Consider the following 15,739-nt stretch of genomic DNA (forward strand, 5'->3'; position numbering starts at 1 on the left):
AATTTGTTCTACATGTAAAAACTTGTTTGTTATGCCTCAGAAGATTGGAGACTGACAAAAATCAGGCTTGGGGTGGATTAATGATTGTGCATTGAGCATTGACTCCCCTATACAGAATTTTATTGTCGTTAACAACCATTTGATCAATAAATATGAGAGATGCCCTCACAAAAAAAAAAAAAAAAAGGACAGACTTCCAATGGTAAAATAAATAAGTAACCGGGATGTAATGTATAGCATAAGGAATATAGTCAAGATATTGTAACAGCCTGGTAGGGTGATAGCTGGAACCTAGAATTATGTATATAAATGTTCTACCACTGTGTTGTACACTTGAAACTCATGTAATGTAATACTGTGTGTCAACTACCCTTCAATAAAAAATAATTAAAAAAAAAACAAAAAAAAAAACAAACAAAAAAAAAAAAAAGAAAAAAAAAGAAAGCAAGATGCCAAACAAGGTCTGATCCATTTTGAGTTACACAAGATGACGAGACAGCTGGTGGTTATACTCTGGAAGAGCACCTGGCACCTATTCATACCGGCAGTGAGCAAAGCCACCCAGGACTGGGCACCGAGCTCTATCCCAGGGCCCAGTTTGCCCTTAACTCCCTGAGTTCTTAGAAGTCCCAGGAGGTGGGCATCACCATCCTACCCACCCGGCAGGTGAAGACACGTAGGCCGGGGGCAGGTGAAGGACCCGCCCAGGAGTGTGGAGGCGTGGGGATGTGAGCTGAGCCCCCGAACTGGGCCACTGCTGCTGGCAGGGACTCGGGCTCCCCTGGAGAGGGGCTGGCGGGCCCGCTGAGGCCTTTCAGTTTTCATTTCCACTTTTCTGTGTCCTCTACATTTTCTTTCCAGCTGCATTTATGACTTTATGTCAGGAAGTGTCACCAGGAGTACTCTGGATGGGCGTCATGAGCTTTGATTCCTTTACGGTGACTTTCTGTATTAGGGAGAAAGCAGGCATGACATTTAAAAAACTCACCCTTCATAAGAGAGAGTCTTGGGTTTCTAGGAAGAGAATCCAGGGAAAAGCCCCCAGTCTTTATGGGGCCCCTGGAAGTCAGCTTCACTGCTTGAGGTTCCAGATGCTGGATGGTGCCGAGCCCTGAACAGTTTCTAGTCCAATCCCTTGTTTTGTGGGGGTCCATGCAGCACCTATGCCAGGCCTCCAGGCCCCACCCTGGGCCCACCATGCTGCCCTTAACCGGAAGTTGGACAATTGTTTCTGCACCCTAGTTGCTTGATAACCAAGATAACAATGCCCACGTCTACACTTAGTCCAGCACAGAATTCAAAGACCCCCTGGGGCAGAAACCCCTCCTGCAAACCTAGCCTCCAGAGGACTGCTGCCTGTCTCCTCCCACCCCTGTGCCCAGGGTATAACTCGGGCTAGCAGGTTGCTGCTCTGTACCTGGTGTGGCTGCTGAGAGAGTGACGTGGCCATTGGTGACTGCAGGCATCCTGGCAGCTGGTGCAGAGGTGACCTGAGGTTCAAGGGCCAACTTCCCTGGGAGCTGCTGGAGCCGTGGTGCGGCGGGGGGGTCAGTTGTGCCCTTGACCAGCTCTATGACCTTGCCCTCTCCTCCTGGGCCTCAGTTTCCCCATCCTTAAAACAATGAGAGTGGCCCAGATGACGTGAGGCCTTTAAGATGGTGGCAGATGCCAGCGCTGGCCTTGCTCCTGCTTCAGGTCACAGGGAGGACAGACCAGTGGCCTCCGGATCCTGGTCCTGTCTCCATGGAGACCAGCTAGCCCTAGCTCTGGCCAGTCCCCTGACGGTCACCCTGGGAAATGGTGGCCTCCTGTCTCAGGCTTCCTACTGGCTGGTGACCTTGATTTTAGACCCTTGACATGTCAGCGTGGAGGGTACCCATAATGACAAGGGCCTCATTTTACGGAGGAGGAAACTAGGCCACTGAGGGGCTGTGAAGGCAGCAGAGCCTGGCTGGCAGCCCCCCAAATCCTTGCTAGAGCCCCATGAGCCTCCATCACAGGCCTGGCCCCTCATCCCCAGAGGGGGATTCAGGGCAGCAATGCTGCTCCATCCCCACTGGGGGCTTCCTTCATTCTTCACGTCTGTCCACTTGCAAGTGGGGTCTCCTGTCTCTACACGGGCCCCCAACCTCAAGTCCGCATGTCCTTGAACCCAGCCTCCTAGCTGCCATCTTATAAGGGAGGCCTCAGGTGCTGGGGCAGGGGAGCTTCGGTGCCAGAGACAAGGGGCCGGATGCCCTCGGAAGCATGTGCATCGATAGCCCGGCCTGTTCTCAGAGCGACAGGCCTGGTGGCCTGGGGTTTAGGACACAGGCTTGGCCTTGGCCACTTGGGCTCAAGCCCTGGAGCACACCTCCTCTTGGCCTTGTCCGGGATGTGGCCTCTGGCCTCTCTGCCCAGGTGCATGTCCGTGACCCTCGTGGATAGACTCAGTTCTGAGCTTTGACACACCTGTGAAACACCTTTCATGTCCTGTGGGTGGCCAGGCTGTGGCCCCAGACAGGGTGGCAGGGGGTACGGGTATGTCCAGGCAGCATAGAAACTCCACCCAAACTGGTTTAAGGGTGAAATTACTGGTTCTGTGATCAAGGAGTTCAGGGCTTGGCTAGAATGACAGCACCCCTGGCCTGTCCATCTGAGCTCAGCTTTTCTTCAGCTTATTTTTCATTATCCCATGGGTGCCCCAACAAGGTGGCAAGGTGGCCATCAGTGCTTTCGGTCCCTGTGCTGTTCGACCACGTCAGCTCCCACTCAGTGCCTGATTTTACTCTGATTTGGCCCAACTCTGCCTTGCGTCCACTCCTGAGCAGACGATCACAGTATCCAGAGGGATGGGGCATGCTGGCTGGCCACAAAGGGGCCTGTGTGTCCAGCCAGGAATGCTTTGATAAAGCCCTGCCCAGATCGTAAGGACAGAGTGGAAGGAAAACACTGGGAGACGGGCCAACAGAGCCACAGGTGTCCACCACACCGCACAGATCGGTCCCAGGACCAGGGCTTTGGAGGAGCAGCCAGTCTGCAGGAAGGCCGCATGTCCCGGGGCCGGGAGCACAAGCTGGCTGCGGCTCCTTCTCTGCTTCTCTCTATGCTCCTGCCTGCTGGCTTCTTCCTTAGGCCCTGATCCCCCTCTGACACAGGCTTGCCCCAAACCATCGCTGCCCCAACTCGATACGACAGGGGTGATGTCACACGCCTGGCTTGGCTGGTCAGGAAATCGCCAGGGGCTTCTGTTGAGCTCCCTCTTGTCAAGGAGCAAACTTTGTCTTCACACACTGTGGCCACTCCAGGCGTGCGAGGGCCTACTCTCTTTAGACAGCATGGGAGGTGTCCTGAGTTGTTGTGTCCCCCCAAATTCAGGTTCACCCAGAACCTTGAAAGGTGTCCTTATATGGAAATAGGGTCTTTGCAAATATAATTAGTTGACTGGATTAGGGTGGGTCTTAAACACAACAACAGGTATCCTTAGAAGAAGTGGAAAAGACACACAGAGACAGTGAGAGAGGAGGTCGTGACCACAGAGGCAGAGACTGGAGGGATGTGGCCACAAGCCAAGGAATGCCTGGGGCCACCAGAAGCTGGAAGAGGCCAGGAAGGACCCTCCCCCAGAGCCTTCCAAGGGAGCGTGCCCTGCCAACACGTTGGTTCCAGACTCTTGGCCTCTAGAACTGTGACGGAGTGTCTGTTGGTTAAGCTCCCCAGTATGTGGTCATTTGTCATGGAAGGCCTAGGAAATTAACACAGGGGTCCTGCACCATGGTGCTGGGTGGTGAGACGGGGCAGGGTCTCTGGGATGAAGGGATGGGCTCCGGGAGTGGGGTCCTCACTCTACGACACCTTGGCACTCTGCGTCAGCCCCCTCCCTGGCACCGAGGCCCCCCACTAAGCTTCTTCAGGATGAGGGATCCCGCACCCCGTCCTCTGCAGCCCGGGCTGTCTCCACTGACCCCTCTCCTCTCCAGCCCTGGCCTCTTCTAGCCCCAGGAGCAGCAGGCCCCTCTTTAGTGTGGACTGGCTAAGGGACAATAGGGCGCTCGGGGTAGCAGGGGACACCACTGAAAACCTACAGTGTAATACACTGAGATGTCCCCCTCCAGATCTGTGAGAACTGAGGCCCCCAGGCCCAGCTTGGCCTGATTCAGTTGCTGCGGCTTTCCTCAAATTCTTGAAAGAACCCGAGGGCCTGGCTGGAGCAGGCAGCTGTGTCCACGGGGTGTGGCTGGAAAGCTTCCTTACTTGGTGCAGACTCAGCCACAGGCTGAGGAAAGGGCGCATTGCTCAGAGAGCTGCGGAGAGGGGGTGGCCATGGGCGTGTCTAACACACGGTTCCTGAAGACATGAAGATACTAACGTAGAGCCAATGCTTAGCTCGGATCAGCGCACTAAGCTTGGTGAAAATTACACTTCTCGTGTTTCATGACAACCCTGTAGGCTGGGTACCGTCAGGTTACTGGCCCCATTTTGCCCTGAAGATCTGGGCTTAGGGTAACTGCTTGCCCACGCTTCACCAGCCAGGGGGAAGCCAAGAGGCCCTGGCCTCAACGCCTTCCACTGGGTCTCAGCACACTTTCCGTCTCACCTTTGGCCACTTCATTCTCCTTGAGTCACCCTAGTCTCCTCTTAAAAGAAGGGGTTCAGGCTAGATGTTCTCCAAGGAGTTTCCTGCTTTCATAGGTCAGTGGTATAAACAGACTCCAAATTAGGCGTGCTTTGAAGTGAAATTTGGGAGTACCCTTGGAGCATCTTGCATCAAGTTGCAGTTCTGCAAGCTCTGGGCAGCGCAGACAGCCCGATGCGGTGGCCCCATCCCAACTCCACTTGGGCACCTGCCCACATAAGGCGTTCTTCTGCTGTGGGGTTTTTGTGCCCTAACAGAGCCTGAATATTAACACAACCTAAAGCAAAACCGTGAAGGAAACGGAAGCCACCACTGTGGCACTAGAACAGGTTTCCGTGGGCAGAAAACCTCAGAGTGAGACAAGTAGGGGAGGAATGGGTGGAGGGCAGTGACCGCGGGGACAGGTCAGCAGGAAGGGAAAGAAAATAAAATGCATGCAAAGTCCAATAGGCAGGAGGGAAGCAAGGGGTGGGCAGGGCATCCATGAAAGCAAAACAGGCCGCAGGAGGCCGTGAGGGTGAGTCCCCTCCCCCGGGGGACCTGCCATCCTCTGTGTGCCCTGCCCTGTAAGGTCAGCTTCATTGTTTCTGGTTGCCCAGGGCCTGGTAGTGAGTGGAGCTCAAAGCATTTTCTAGAATGTTTGCACACACAGTGGGAACTGCCCAGGGGAAGCAATGTCCAGAGGAAGCAGTGGACAGACGGCAGCAGACAGGGATGCTGGAGGTGAGCTGCAGACCTGAGCTGACCATCATGGGGGACCAGGAGCCCGAGTCTGTGGCACCTGCTTTCCAGGTGGACAGACTTGCAAAAAACACCAGTGCCCAGGCCCCAAGGCCAGGAAGCGCCTCAGAGGGCTTCCTGCACAACCCTAGAGGCGGCTTGGAGTGGAGGCGCTGCCTTAGCCAGCACTGAAAGTTCAGTCCTTTTCGTAGACAGTTTTCTCCTCGGGACAGCCATGCATGTGCACACATGTGTACATGGGGAATGGGGGCCTGGGGGCCTCCCCACTTGGCAGTTCAGTCTCTGGCCTGAGGAAGTGTGGAGAGTGACTCCTCATCCTGCCAGTGCCCCAGGACTCTGCCGGGCAGGCAGGTGGGCAGTGAGGGCCGAGAGAGGCAGCAGGTGGGTGGGGGGTTGCCTGCTGCTCTCAGTCTCGCCTGAGGAGCCTGAAAGGGCAGAAGATGGCAGGCCAGGACAGCTGGATCATACCAGAGCAACTTCAGGGTGATACACAGCTCTCAGATCACCAAAACCAGTAAGTTAGAGGGAAAAATCGATTCAGGACAGATCACAAAAGCTGTGGAGCTGAGGTTAGCTCGGCAGACCAGCCTGTGGTTCAGTGGACCCACCAGACCCGGGACTGTGACCTGCTGCAGTCCTGAGGGACAGGTGAGGAAGGGAGGGGCCAGGCCCTGGGGGGGGCCTGTGGCACCCTGGGCTCTGGGGTGGGGAAGGTGGGACTTTCAGGGCTGCAGGGCCAGGAAGACCTCACCATGCCTTTCCATTTCTTCTGCCGCTTGCCCCTGGCTGCAGCCAGAGAGGCCTCCTTCCTGCTCCTCTGCTGCTGGACTAGGGCCTGGATCAGACCTTTGCATGTACAGGTGCCAGCACCTTCCTCTTCGGCACCACCTGACCTGGCCACCTGAGCCCCAGCCTTCTGCTGTTCCCAGACATTGTCCAGCCTGCTGCTCCCCAACCCCACACCATCCATGGGTCTCCCACTGGCATCACGGCAGGGACCTGAGTGTCTGCGGCAGGACGGCCCACAGCCTCCATCCACGTGCAGCAGGCACGGAGGTTCCCTGCCCCGTGCCCTCTCACTCGGGGCCACTGAAGATTCGCAGAGCCTGAAATGAACTTAAGGGAAAGAGCCCTTCACAGACAACTTCCACCAGATTCCAAGTTTCCAAAAAGAGCTATTACTCAACCCAAGAGTAAGTCACCAGTCCACTTCCTAACTTTTCACTAGTTACAGGAAGGCTAAGATGGTTAAAGCACGTGAAAGTAATATGCCAACTGAAATGCACATGGCAAGTGTATGTTGGGCACACGTGTGTGCATTAGTGCATGTATACTTGTGCACACACGTGTGCATGTGTGCAGAGTACAGGGTAGTCATTCCTGGTCACATGTCTGTGACTTAATCACTGAAGCAGTGAAGGAGCCAGTGAAGGTGATTGGGGAGATGGCCTCTGTCCCTGGGAGGGCCATTCAAAGGCAGTCAGAGCTGAGGAGCTGAGGAGGTGAAGGCAGGAAGCCAGGGAGTAACTCTCCTTCCTGCCCAAGGAGACAGGAGCTCATTGCCCTTCCCTAAGGAGCACCCTCCTCCCCCAGAAGAGGGGTCCTCTCTGTGAGGGCAGCTGGGGGAAGGGCACATGGAAAGGGTGCTCTCTGCGTGGCCCAGGGAGGAGGCTGGGCAAGGGTCACCAGCAGGGAGTGGTGGTCTCCAAGGGGCAGGAGAACCAGCCTGACCCCGGCTCTGTCACTTAAACTGCAACTCACAATCACATGGCCATGCCCTTGGGCCCCAAATCTGTGCTTGATCTGCAGCACCCACGGCCCACCAGGAGCTGTTGTGAGGCTTGGTGCCAGAGTGAATGGCCGGTTGTCCATGGATACTGGCATGTGAGGCAGCTCTGTGGAGTTCCCTCTGGGCAGCAGGACTTAACTGGGGCTCTGAGGATGCTGAGCTGGACTACACAGCTTTGTGACCCCAAAACCTACAGTGGGAACTGAGGAGAAGGCGGCCTGCAGGGAGCTCCCCATGGAGCAGCGCTGGCAAGGAGAGGAGGATTTTACCGGAGGCTGATCTGGGGGCAGGCCACCTGGGCAGAACCAGGGGTGGGACAGGGCACCTTGTGCCTGGCCTTCATCTCATGCATGAGCTCATTTCACCCTCACCACGAGCCCAGGAAGTGGGTGCTGTTGTCCTCATTCTAAGTGGAAGAGCTCAGCAAAGGGAGGTGATTTCCCAGTGCTAGGGCATTAGGGACCCCAGTGGGATGGCCTGACTCCAGGGCTGGGACAGGGGGAAGCAAAAGTAGCAGGTGGGGATTGTGGGTGCCCCAGACTGAGCCCCGAGCTCCATTACCCCACACACTCTCAGCTCTGAAAGCTGATTTATAAACTCCGAGCTGGGACCCACTAGGGTCATGGAATCATTTTTGCATGAGGCAGCCTTCAGTGGCAAGAAAATAAATAGGATAAAAAACATCAGGTGATGCACAGAAGGATAAGTATTCTTTTGTGGAAACATTGTTTCAGTTATACATGTATAAATAGTCCCTTACTTGTTTTACATGTAGCCATTAGGCAGTCACTGGGCTCAGATGGACAATGTATTTCTTCTCCTGGCCACAGTCAGCAAGCTTTGAAAGCCACTGCTTTCAGACTTTCTCTGTTCTGCAGGGGCCTCCGGGGCTTTGTTCTCTGAACAAGAACACCAGTGCTGGGCACAGGACAGGAGCCAGGACGTGCTGGAGGATTTCCATGATGTGCCTCTACCCACATGCCAATGCGGCTGGCTTGGTAAGGTGGTGGCACCACTGGGTGTGGGGTCTGAGAACCTGGAGTGTCGATGTGTGGTGCAGTCCTTTAGGGTTTCTCACCTGGGGCCAGGGTGCTCCCCAGGTCCCCAAAGCAAGGCCCTGGTGCTGCTCCACCAGGCTGGGCAGCTCTCACATTCATGGAACCCCATTTGGTCACCTATAGGGAGCGGGGAAGTGAGAGCCTCTTCTCCCCCTGGGCAAGTGCTGGTGACAGAGGAGAGTGTCTTGGGGATCAGAAGGATGTTGGGGCAATGAGAGGGCTGGCCCAAGAATGCCAGGGCTGGGTGGCCTGCTGGGGTGTGAACTCCCTCCTGCCAGCAGTGGGTACCTGGAAGGCTTTTGGGTGATGAGGTTTGTTTCTCAGTCAGGTGGCCAACTGGCCAGAGTCTGGGGCTGGCCCCACATGCCTGTCTGGCTTCCTCCCAGTGGTCCTGCTGCAGCTACAGAAACCTTGGACTCGTGCTGGGAGGCCTGGCTGTGGGGCACAAACCCTGGCACACGCATTGTCAGGTGTCACTTTCTTACCTTCGCTGGGCTTTCTGCCCCCCCCCCCCCCCACTTTGGACATTCAGACAGTGACACTTCTTTTGTTCATGATTGCCACCTAGTTTTAAGGTCACCAAGACTGAAGGCCAGCTTCTTGTTTTCCAAATGTCATTGAATATTCCGGCTGTTTTGTTCCTCGGAGGGTCCTGGGGGCCGGTCTTGGTGAGGAAGGCTGGGAAGAATCTCCGTCGCGAGCTCTGCATAGGCCGCATCTTTGCGTGGAATGCTCATCCCTGTCCTGGGAATGGGCCTCCTGCTTGGGAAATTCTAAGTACTCTGAAACCCTTAGTTGTAATAAACAAGCGCAAAGCAGAGCGGCATTCCAACAGGAGGCCACATCCTCCTCCTGCTTCAGCTGTTTTCCTGTCCGCAGTACTGGCTGGCCCAGGTGCTGCGAAAGGGGCTTTGTTTTCCCAGAAACACAGAACAAAACAAAACAAAAACAAAAAAACAAAGATGCCCCACGGTTGGCTGGCTCCTTCGGCTGAGGACTCCTATGACAAGGGAGCCCAGGGGCTCTTTGGATGACAAGTTTTGGTCCATACTTTTTTTGGTATGTGTGTGAGAACAACAGATAGGCCCCAACAATGCTACTGAGTGGGCCACAGGGGAGTTTTTTAAAGGAGAGAAAACATCATAAAGTAGAGGAAGGTCCTTCAGATGGGACCAAAACATGGCCATGGGGGTAGTAGGTTGGGAGCTGCCCAGGCTGCCAGACTGGGTGTGGGTCGGGCCTGCATGCCCAGGGTACCCCTGCCTCCCATTGTACACCACACCATCTAGCTTGCTTTCCTTACACCATCACACATGCCATAATCGTCAGGGGTCCGGCGCTGTGGCTGCATAGATATGAATAAACATCTGGAGCCTGGCACCCCAGTGAACACTCTGGTGGGGCAGCATTTCCCCTAATATAGCGAAACTAACAGCGCCTCACTCAACTTTCCCTTCGGGTTTCCAAGTGTCAACCAAGATGTATTTTCCCCTTTCCCTGCCAGTTTAAAGGTTATTCCTAAAAAGCAACAGTCAATGAATGTAATTTTGATTTTTTTGAGCCTGAGAAAATTATTTACCAGGAACACACAAATGATTTGTTTTATTTTATACTACTAGCTTATTGACTCAAGATCACTGGAAAAGTCATCTCAGAACAAATGGAAGATTAGTTCAAACACGGATTTATTATTTTTCTTTTTACAACCATTGGGGGATACTGACATTAGAGCAGTTGTAGTTTAAACCAATCCAAGGTCACTCAGTTTGTTACATATTAGTTAAATATTAGTGTTTTACACAAAACAAAACCAGATATTCCTTGGCTAAAAAAAAAAACTGGTGACTTTTCCTGGGCAACTTGTATCTCAAGTGGAAGACGGTTCTAATTTTATCTGTGTTCAATAAACAGATTTAAAAAAAATCTTCAGGCTGGAACTGTTTATGTTTCCCTGCAATTCTCCGAGCAGCTGAAGGAAAAGAAAATCACCTTGAATCGAGCATTTTCTGAGCACACTGAAACAGCCAGGTCCCTTAGATCCATCTGGAAAGAAATTCATTACAACTATGTGTTAGTTTAATATGAAATTATTTTATTTTCATTGTATTTTCCTTTGGGTTACTCGGTAGGAAGAGAAAAAAAACCGCAGGGGAAGGGAAGGCTTTCGTTCCTCACCCCCATTTTCTCTCCAGGCTCTTCTTGGTTTCAGCTTTTGCCGTTAAAAATTTTTTTACTTTTTTTGGTTGAAAAATGTACAAAACGTGTATTTTAAATATCAAAAAATTATAGATGCTGAACATGACAACATTTTAGATCCACAATACATTTTGACAATAATATTAGAAGATACCGTTTGCTTTCACTCCACTTAAATTAAAATGTCATTCTTTTCATTTCATATCTTCCGATCTGTCAGTCTGACGTTTGTTAGATGTGAAAAAGTTCTGCAGACAATTCCAGAAAACATTTTGAAAAAAAGTAAACAACCGATCTGTAAAATTTCCACGGAAGCACGCTTGCTAGGTTAACCCTGGTGTTTAAGTCAGTGTCGTGCTGGAATGTCAAGCATCGCTTGGGGCCCGGCGAGGCGACCGCCCGGACGCCGTCTGGCTCTGGGGGACGGCTCGGCCGCAGCCCTGAATGCTCTCGCCTCGGCCTTCCGGTTTGCTTGCATATTCTATTCTGCAGCGCACAGAGGCCGCCGACAGACCCCAGCGGGGGCCGGAGGAGGGTGCGCGGCCTGTGGCGCTAGTCCCGGCGCGTGTCCCACCTGCTCCGCGGGGCCCCGGGCGCCCCGGCACCGCTGCTGCCCGAGCGCACAGCCAGGGCCACCTGACCGAAGGTCCTGGACTCACTCCTCCGCCTGCCTTTCTTTTAGCTTTCATCTGCCTCCCCCGTCCTAACTGCTTCCAGATTTGCAACTTCAAAGGCTCGGGGACTCCGCTGGGTCGCGCGCTCTTGGCCCCTCGCGGGCCCCAGAGCAATGCCCCCCGCGAGCGCACGGCCGGGCCCGCCGGGAGACAGGGCTCCGGGCAGGCAGCGGGGCGGTGGGCCGGGCTCGGCGCTGGAAAGGCCTTCCCCGCGCGGGGCGCAGCGGAGCTGTCCGGGGCCGCGCAGCCTCTACCAGATCCGGCAGGCTTGGGGAGGGGTCCCCATGGCCTCTGGACGCAGGGCATGAGCCCGAGGGCGACTTCGGAGGCGGGTGCGGGGGCAGTGCAGCCCAAACACCCGCTCCCAGGCCCCGCGCCGCTGGTGGCCGAGATGCCCAGCCCGCCGAGGGGGGCGAGACCACCCACGCCGCTGCCGACGTGGGAACCCGGCGGCCGCCGAGGCCCGGGGGCGCTGTGGATCGGGGGCTCTGCACGGCCACCTCACCCCACCCCCGGACACCATTCTGAGTCACTCTCCCCAGTGGGGAGACTCCAAGCCGACTTGCTCTGAGCCCACCAGACCCCCAACTCCCTGCACCCCCAGGCGTGCCTTCAGGGCCGGGCCCCGCAGGCGCCGGCAACGGAGGGGGAGGGCCCTGAGGGCCCGCGGCGCTGTTCCAAAGGCCAGAAAAATGGAAACTGTGCGAAAAGAATCCCCAAATCCGGTCGGGCCCGAAGCCCACCGGCTTACATAAAGCCCCAAGGGCCCTGTCGCCCGCCCGCGGCCTCCCCGCCTCGGGGTGAACAATCCGCGGGCGCCTGGCCAGGCTGTGCTGGGGCTGGCACCACCACCGACCCCCTGACCACGGGCCTGGCGTGACCCCGGGAGGGGGCAGGGGTCTCGGCCTCTTCCCACCGTCTGCCCTGAGAAACATTTAACTACCCTTTAATCACATTAGCAGCCGGCCCCAATTAGGGCCGCGGGAGGGGGAGGCAGGAGGAAACCGCCCGGCCGTGTCACTCGAGGATAAAGATTCTTTCATGCCCTGGGCCTGGCCATGGGCAACGCGGCGGGCCGCCACCCCCAGCCTTTGATTGTCGGCGCCTGGGCCTCGCCGACGCCTCCATCCCTTTGCCCCTCCACCCTCCACTGTGCCATCGCCCTCGGGTGACCGGGAGGGCACCCCGGCCAGCGCCCGCGCCCCCACGCCGGGCTAGGCCTGGCCGCGCCGGGCCCGCGAGTCTGCGCCTGCGCACGGGGCGCTCGAGGGGGCGGTGGGCCGAGGAGGCCGGGACGCGCTGCCCGCCCCGCGCGACGCCGGGCGCCCGCCCCGCACCCTGGTAAGACCGCTGCCCACCACGGGGTTCGCGGGAGGGTAACCCCTGCCACGGGCGGCCTGGGCAGGTCACCTGGGCCCTGCCGGGCTCGCTCCCGAGGGAGGCGAGGCTGCCCTGAGTGGGGCTCTGTCCCCCGGGCCGGGGTGCGGCCCGCCGGCCAGGCCAGGCCCAGCGCAGGCGCGCGCCGCGGCGGGGCTCCCGGGGTCCCGACGCCGTCGGGCCCAGGCGCGCGGGGAGTTCGGGCGCCTCGGGCTTCCGGGGGCCGCCAGCCCGGCGCGGAGGCCCCCGTGCGCCCTGTCGGGCGAGGGCCGAGGGGTCCCTGGCACGCGGGTTCCCCCGCGGGGCTTACCTTGCTCGGGGCTGGGCGCCCCAGGGGCGGAGCGGGTCTCGCTCCCGACCGGCCGGGGTCGCGCGAGGACAGCGGCCGCCCGCGCCGCCGGAAGGCTGATGCCGCCGCGGCCGCGACTCCGGCCCCCCGGCGGCAGCTGCAGCCCGGAGCGCGTGACCCCGGCCCCGACCTCCCCGCGCTCGGCTGTTTGTCCGCACACAAAAGAGAGCACTCATATTTTTTTTTCAAGCCCCGGCAGAGACCTAACACCCGCCCCATGTCCCCTCCCCCAGGTTGCCCCCCACCTCGCGGACGCCTCGCTGAGAACCGCTTTCTCTCTGCACATCCACTTTGTCTCGGCTTTCTCCACTATTTAATTCCATAGTTGTATTCGAGGATGTCAGTATAGCTTAGAAAGTTTCATAGAAAGTCAGAAAGCAATTAGAGAGGCCCTTTTATTGGAGCTTCGTTGGTGCCGTGGAATCTTTTAAAGGAGAGCTGAAGCACCGCACACAATCCCATTAAGCCGCCCAAACTCCCACAGTCCTCAATAGGGGTGCTCAGTACTTCGGCAGACTTTCCTGGCTCATTGGAACCGCGGGGTTTCAGTCCGAGTTCCGCAGCTGACTCACAACAGCGCGGCCTTGAACCCCTCGCCCCTTCCTTTCTCATCGGGATTTCCATTGGTGAAATGGCTTACCGGCCGGGCGAACATTAATTAATGTCTGCAGAGCGTTCCGAGGTCTCTGTTTGACAAGCGCTGTGAAAACTTCAAGCACTTTCACCCAGTAACACCACATCCTGACTGTGTGTTTGAATTAAAAAAAAAAAATTCCGGCCAGTTTCTAGAGATGCGAGGTCGATTTAAAGAAACTTCTACCTCTGTCGGCTTTACAATCGATCGGCTAACGCTGGCAAAATGTTACGGTCAAGGAAATTACGGTTTGCTGAGAAAAAGACCACGTATGACCCAAGTTTCAGCTTAATTGAATTTTGGTGCCAAATTATAACTCACTGAATAACTGAACTTGGGGGAAGGGGGTGGAGGAAAAAGCGATTCTAATGGAAATACAGCCATCCAAGACGACGGTGTGCGGCCACACTGGCAGAATGAGAACTGTAGCCTCCACCAGCAGCCTAATTCCAAAGGAATGAGGTTATCAGCCCGCTGGCTTTTATGTGGGAAAATGGGATTGGCCTCAGTTTGATTTGTGGCTTTTGGTTAATATTCTTGTGTGTTATTTAATGGAGCAGGCAACCCTTCTATATAGCAGAGCTTTTCTGTGTTATTTTTGAGAGTAACTTCTGTTCTTGCCCATAAAAACTAGTCTCTTCCCTCAGAAGTCAATATGTAAAGAAAGCAGGTGTTTTAAAGGAATAGTGTTTTTTTTTTTTTTAAATTCATACTTGGTTGTCAAAGCAAAGTGCCAGGTTTAGAACAATTAAGATTTTGTTCTTGGTGTGTCATCACAGATGTTCATTTTATTTAATAGAAGTTTGTATCTGGCAGTTTCTGGATTAATTTTAGGAAAGGCAAATAGGTGATAGGCCCATAACTCAGGAATTATAGTTTAGATGGTGGTGAGATGAGCATCAGGTACGGGGGAGAAGGGCTATCTAGTAGATCTATAAGGGGATAATTAAAAATGAATGTGCAAAACTTGAATATTGAATTTTTGAATGGTTTGTGTTAGTCATCAATTATTTTGAAAATGTTCTCAATTTGCCCCCTCTTCTGTCACATCATTGCCCCCTCTGTCCCTGCTGCCACTGGTGTCTGCTCCTTGGCCCCTGACCTCTTATTCTGGCACAAATGCATCTCCCTCAGCAGATCTGCTGTCTTTCTGCATCTCCTTTGCTTGAAAGCATCTGGGCCTCTTGTCACTGGGTGGAGAAGGACATGAAGCAGGCTTCAGGAACTCCAAACCCAGGCCTAGGTACCCTCCCATCCCACCTTCAAAATCTTCTGCTGTCTCGTTAATGTGCTTTTCTTTTTCTTGCTCTAGATTTCCCTTGCACCCTCTGCCTCCATGAAACACCTCCCACCCTCCTCTCCACCTGCCCAGACTGTGTGACCTCTCAGACCCAGCCCATCTCGTCATTGCCCTGACCACTGTGAGCTGTCCACTTGGGTCTCCCAGGGAAGGGTCTCCACCACTGGGCAGTCACAAGAGGGCCTGGTGGTGACATCTACATTTCACTTCTGTGCCTCTCATATTGTAGCATGACTTTGGGGATGTTTCTGGCTGATGAGAAAACAATAGAGGCCCCTTGAGAGCAGGTATCACTTTACACACATCAGGGCAATGTTGGTACTTTGTACCCAGAAAGTAGGCCGCCCATCAGTCAGTCCCATGCTGATTTGTAAATGAGAACCACATTTCGGCAAGCAGGACGGAGAAAAACATTTCAGATGCACCCGTTTACCAAAGGCACAAGAGGAGCCGACAGACTTCTTGTTGAGCTCATAGGACCTGTCACTGGGCTTTCTCAAACAACATAAAACTATTTAAATTAAATGGAATCTTAAATTGTTTAAAAAATGAATATGACTCAGTTGGACTGCAGGAGAAAGTGGAGGAAAAACAAACAAAGGCAAAACCCTGAAATCCAAACACTTCAGTCTGCTTTGGATATTCGTGATTTGCCCGAGAAAAGGAGCACATTCTTGAAAAACAAGCAAGAAATTGTAAAAGTGCTGTTATGTCCTGGTGAGGACTCGGGACCATGATCCTCTGGCAGGGCCCTGCGTGCTGTGCCCCCCAGGGTCCTCCTTCCCGAGGTGGCCCTGTCCCAGTACGGGGTCTGGGAGTTTTGAACAAGTCCGGTGTTGGTCCTTGTGTACCGGGAGGGGCCCAAGATGTCCGTGTCCTTCAGGGGAGCAGGGCTTGCTCCAGATCCTGATGAAAAACCGGTGGCACGGTTTGCTCTGAAGAGGATGACGAACGTCACTCTGATCAATAGCGCATGATACAAATGACGTGAACAAAACTACTTTTA

Source organism: Manis pentadactyla, chromosome 11, assembly GCF_030020395.1.
Source record: "Manis pentadactyla isolate mManPen7 chromosome 11, mManPen7.hap1, whole genome shotgun sequence".
NCBI lineage: Eukaryota > Metazoa > Chordata > Mammalia > Pholidota > Manidae > Manis > Manis pentadactyla.